This window comes from Pinus tabuliformis, chromosome 7 (assembly GCF_031772625.1).
Source record: "Pinus tabuliformis cultivar Carrire ecotype Pingquan chromosome 7, CPIR1, whole genome shotgun sequence".
Classification (NCBI taxonomy): domain Eukaryota; kingdom Viridiplantae; phylum Streptophyta; class Pinopsida; order Pinales; family Pinaceae; genus Pinus; species Pinus tabuliformis.
In genome coordinates this window covers 1183429000-1183435393 of record NC_142293.1, presented here as the reverse complement: position 1 = coordinate 1183435393, position 6394 = coordinate 1183429000, and positions in this window count along the sequence as shown.

Below are 6394 nucleotides of genomic sequence, written 5' to 3'. Positions count from 1 at the left end.
AAAAATCTCATAAAGTTCTTCCTTCACGTGATTTTTCATGTAGGGAGGTTCCACCTCATTGATCATTTGAAATAAAACTACAAAGAAATGCTCGGCTAGTTTCGTATATACTCCTCGGAAAATGACTTATGACAACATTTTGCAATGAAAGTAGATAGACAACTTCTCTTGAGGGGTCCAATTTCATTTCATCCCGTTGAACTCATAGCGAGCACAAATTCAATCCAATAGCTAAGTGTACATATAGAATTCTGGGGACTGTTTGGCTTGTAAAGTTGTCTTGGCTTGCTATATATTGATCTATAGTTTGTGAGAGAGGATGTCAACCTAGTTGAATATCTTACCTCTAGAAAAAACTAGGTTGAGTAAATAAATCTCTCTTCAAAGGACTCCACGTTCTTCCACCCATGCAATTTGCAACACATCATTGTGAGGTATTGATAAAATTTTCTCAAGGATTTGGTCTTGTAAACCACACTTGGATTTTGGTGATATTTTGCAGGCCCTTACCACCATGACTTGATAATTTCCTTGGTATTTAGGTTAGCCCAAGTTGCATAGAACTGTGTATTCAAATACTTTTCTGGAGTTACCATCTTATAATAGGAGTGCAAATCATGTGGATGATAGGTGGAAATCACCTTTCCACTTTCACTATTGAGAGCCAGATTCTTGCTATCCATATGTAGTAAGATCCATTCAATAGCTTATACACATGGTAGTACTGGAAATCTGCATGCAAATCTATGTATTCTGGACCTCTTAATATTTATGTATACTTTCCCGTCTTCTAAGGTTTCTAGGAACTTATTTTGCATGAAAGCATCTTTTATTTCCTTCCATGAGACTTTGATAGATTTATCAATGAAGAATTATGTGTCTAATACGATGGGAAAAATTGGTATAGAACATTCCATTGCCTCCTCAGTACTATTTTATGAAGTTTCTTTTGATGTAGTCTGTCGAGTGGTGGGAGGCATTGTCTTTGCAGAAGATGCAAGAGTAATGTGTTCTGTATCTACCACACTTGCAAGTTGAAGATCTATCATGGCAATCAAAGATTAGTTCCTGGAAATCTCCTAGCTATCACATGAAAAAATATGCAAAGGAAAATGACTCAAAAGGAATTGGGAAAGCTGGGAGTACAAACTTGTACATATGAGAAAAGGTGGCTTTACTAGCCATTGGAAGTGCGTATTGTTCCAAGGCAAGGTAGAGAGGGCACAAGTCGAGATCTCAGTGACCAAGTAAGTCAAGATCTCAGTGACCAAGTAAGTCAAGAATGGAGCTTAAAACTACACCCTGCATTCTTGTGAGAGAGAGAGACTTATTTTGGGTGCAAGTCACAATTGCAGTAAACAAGGGTGAGGCACAATGGTGACTAAAAGTGTGCAGTTCGCTAGGGAGGCACAACAAGGGCGCAGGTTGCAGTGGGTAGAGATGCCTCATTGTGCCTTAGAAGTATGTTATGCACTCTGGAAGGGAATCCTTTCTTAGCTTGGTGCAGTTCAGATTTGCAGTGAGTGCTTGTTGCTTGGAAGTGCGCTATTCTTAAAGAGAGAAAAATTCTAAGTGATGATCAATAAAAAGTGAGTATCACAGTGAAAACAAGAGAAACAAGTTGCAAGTGTTTATAGATTTTGTCGCAATCATGACTAGAAGGTGAAAGGTCATGGAATAAGAAGAGTTAATAGAAACACCACTTGTGACAACAATACGAAACTTGTAGGAGCAATATTGGATAAAAATGACACTTCATATGCAAAAAGCGGTTCAAAACACCACTAAGGAAACAAAAGTGACACTAAAAACAACAAAAGCAAACAAAAGCACACTAAAAATGACAAAAGAAAACAAAAGTGATACTTTGCAAAACTTACCAAGAATCAACATACTTGTGACCAAGAGTGAGAAAAACTCGTGATAAGGGAATGCACTCATCTTAATGTGAATAATGATTGTGAGAATGAATAATGAGCTGGGCTCCTTATAAAGAGAATCCACATGCAAGTTAATATTAGGGTTTCAATACATGCTCGTCACTTGTCGCTTGATCATTGAGTTAGTTAAGTGGGAGAGGATCCCTATTTTTTAGGAGTGTGACTTGCATGCAAACAAGTGCATGTGTGAGACAGGAAGTGTGCACCTGCCAGAGACAAGGAGTGCGTAGTTACTAAGAACAAGGAGTGTGCACCGACTATTGAAAAGGAGTGCGCACTCACTGTGAACAAGGAATGCACTCAACTATGAGAAGTAAGTGTGCTCTAGCTCAAGATGGCGCAGTTCTCTTTGATAGTGCATGTGTAGCCACTAATTTTAGAAAGTGCGCTCCCACTAAGTAAGAAAAGTGTGATTTCTTGCTTTTGTGTGGTGTGCATGTTAAGTGATGAAAGTTTGGCTAAGTTAAAGAAAAGCTAGTGCTTTTTCTATCGTTAGAAAGGTGACATGAAAACTTCCAAAGGTAAGAAAGTGACACTTAGGAAACTTTGACCTATAAGAAAAAGCAACACTTAGGGATGTTGAAAGGATAGTCGACACATGAAAAAATGGCAAATGACACAAGATAGCTTGAAGCGAAAACTCATGGAAACATAGGTAGGCTCGAAAATTGAATGAGGAAAAAATTTTGGAGGGTCGTTGTCGCATTGACAACATACTTAAAGATCAAGTTAACTAGAATCCTCTTTGATATAAAAACAAAATCACATTATATCCTAGACCACTAGAAATAAGGACCTAAACCCACTGTCACAATAAGGCCTCTACTTCCATTCTACATCATTCCTCCTCTACATGAGTGGTAGAATCAATACTTTACAATTCCCAAGCTAATACATGCAAATATCTCCAAGAATACTTATAGTTCACAAAAATTATACTTGAAGGTTGCCAAAAATGAAATAAAGCACATGAAGAATGAGAGGAAAGTGAAGATGTTGTAAAAGCAAAATGTTAGTAACTTTGGTAGAATAAAATGGGGGTGGTAGGTGAAAGGGGGATGATAGATGATCCTAATGGATATCATGAGGCAAGCTTCACATGGAGATTAAGAGTACTTAGTAATCAAGTTGAGGATTTGACCCTTTACCAAGGCATTTAAATTCTAGATACAGGAAGGATTAAGAATCTCTTGGTAATAGGGGATCTAAAAGTCATTCTTAAGCACATGTAACTTCACTCAACACCTTAGGATCATATTCTAGCCAAGACCATCCTGAGAATTCAAAAATAAGAAAAGAAATAAGACTTGTTAGAATGCTACCATGTTTTAAGGGTGCTCAACAAGCAAAAAATGATGTGGCAGATGATGCTACCTTTTTAAGTGTTGGAACAATGAGAATAGAAGATGAGACTATTTTTGTATTCCATATCCGATTAGAACTTTGGTCTTAAGTGGATTCTTCATAAGCAAATTTAGTGTAGTAATGGAGGACACATTCCATGCTAGATGGTGAGACACCTACATTCCAAAACAATAGGTTTTTACTCAACATACACATTGGGGACCACCGTTAAAAGATTCACATGTGGGATAAATCAAAGCCATAGTTCAAGTTACCCCATTCTATAATGTTCTTGGTTTAGAGGGGATTTTTGTTTCAAGAATTTCAATCAATTCGTATAGGTTTCTTCCCAACGAATTGTTTTGTTGGTGCTCCAAGGAAGGTGCACCCAAAATAGGGGACCATTGCCCAGGGACCAAATCTCACTCTGAGTGTGTTTTATTATGTCTTCAATCAACAAAAAATCCAAACAATCTAAGAGAATGGAAAACCACAATCATTCTAGATGTTGCTTTTTGTGTGATTTGGTGGACTTACTATGGATGTCAAGGAGGAATGAGACACTGGAAAATAATCAGGTAGTCATATCTCAACTAAACAACAAAATTGCTTACCATGGTGAATCTCAGAGCATCAATTACGAATAATTTCTCTTGATTGTGATTTGGCAGGGAAAACTAATCAATAAGCATAATATTGAAAATGACATGCTCTATGAATTGGTATTACGCCTCACCAAGTGTTTAGCAACTTTGAACTCTCATCCAAAATTTTAAATTGCATTAGCCTTGGTCACAACTAGGGATGAAGAAATCATTCAATAAGTTCAAAGAGAGATGGAAATGGAACAAATCGATGAGGATATCCAATTCTCATCATCCATCAAGTAGGAAGGCCTTAGTAGGCATGCCTTGTACTAAACTTCACATTTTTATTCCTTTGTCAAGCAACTTTGATTCTAAGCCAATATTTAAAGGTATATACTAGTTTTCTTGGCATTTCTTTCAAAGAAGCCACATTCGAGGCCAAAATATAGTATGTACTTTAACATTTTTTAGACTTATAGACAAGTTAGCTCCTATAATGCTGCTTTTTGTTTGTATTATCATGCTATATAGTGCAACTACACCAACCTTTTAATATAAATGATATATGTTTCAATTTAAGATAAAAAATAAAAATACTATTGCAAACACTAGTTGAAAAAGAAAACAAGTAACTTGACTAAACAAAAGGATACACAATAGAGAATGCAATAGCGTTCAAGGGGAAAATATATATAACATAATTTGGAAACTTGAAAAGATATTGTTGAATTCAAGCTTCAATTTCCTTAAAAAATCAATCTAAGTTGTTTTAGTACTTGTTTAAGAGAAAAGGTATTCAGTAAGTCCCTCCCTATTGTTTATAGTAACATAGTTACGTTGTGAAGAGGCTAAAGAAAGTGAAATTGTAAAATATAAACATATGTAAACTCAAAGTATTGTTGTTTGTGGTTTTTCAATTCACTATGTTTAAGTTTGAATAGACAACATTTGGATTCGTGATAAGCAATTCATCATTAGGATGAGAAGAAATTAAGAGAGCAAATAAGAGTAGCTAATGATAAAGAACCTGTGGTTTGGTACATTACCATGGAGATAAAGATATATAAATAGCACATAATGCAAAAGAAAGGAGGGAAAAAGTGGAGAAGTTGGCATAAAGTTACAAATTCCAAACAAAAGAGACTTAAGACAAACAATGAACTAATAGAAGACAAAAAGCACAAAGCTCAATCACATGATAAGATAATAAGATATATAATATTAATTAATAGCACTCATTAAGAGAATTAATAATTATTAACATTAAAAGTGAGTTACAATAATAGAAAGAATAACTAATAACTATCTTAAATGAACTTATAAATAGTAAGTAACAAAGAGTTTGATTAGAAGAGTTTTTATAGTGATAGTAAAGATTAACTTAATTAAGAATGAAACCAAGAAAGACCAAACACAAAAGAGATATGTAAAGAGATAATTTGCGATAATAAAGAAATCATAATAAATAAAAATAACAAAATAAACCAAAAAAATGAAATAAAAGAACTTGTAATAGCTTGCAAGAATGGGAACAACAACTAACACAAGAAAAACAATGCCATACAAGGACACCAAACTAGAACCATGGGGTTTATTTTAATGGTTGCAAAAGTTGCAAAGCCATGTCCTACTTAGCTTGAGGCATCATCCTTGTTAGGAAATTGCTATATATTTCAATTTTGACAACATTCCTAATGTGTCATTTTGAGTAGTGATCGACCCTAGCTAGGACCTTAGTGCCCTCAATACAAATGTGGTCTCATTTTCCTGGAATGCATTGTGAACATTGAGGAACATACTCAATTGTGAATAATGTATGTGCTACGTTCTTTGATTATATCATATATATACCTTCCAATGTCTACAACATAGAGTTTTCCACGTGAATTGGGATACAATAAACCCCTTCATGTCATTGAGGATCTAGAGGGTCCTTAACAAATTTGAGGATGTTGAAAAATATGTAACTAGGTTTGGTCTTCATAAATATGAAATGTACTTTTGATTCTTGTAAATTGTAAAATGAAAGAAAATTATTGTTATTATTTTTGGAGCATGGGTTTCATGCTCAATGCTTTTTATTTTATAGGTCAAGCACCCATTTAGTGTTTTTAAGGTTTGCACTAGGTCAAGAAGTCAAAACAATCATTGTCATAAGTTGAAGACCCCATCGGGTACATTGTAACTTGAAAAGAAAATTATTTTTGTCTTTAAAAGTGTCAAGATATCCTCGAAGACCAAGTCGGACTGGCAGCTGGCAAGTCTGCCTGAAAGGAAGAGCCATGCCCACCTTGAAGATCATATATATAGGAGGAAACTCGACCTCCTTGAGATATCATTCATCCATCACTCATTCTAGCGAAGGAGGAAGAAGGTGGCAACGAAGAAGGAAGAGGACAAAGAAGACTTTTGTTTGAGCTATCTCTCACACATGCAAAGGAGGACTAGGGTTTCTGCAGCAGATCTAGGGTTTTCATCTACAAGTTTTATCTTGGAGAAAAGAAGGCAAGAAGGTCAAGCGAA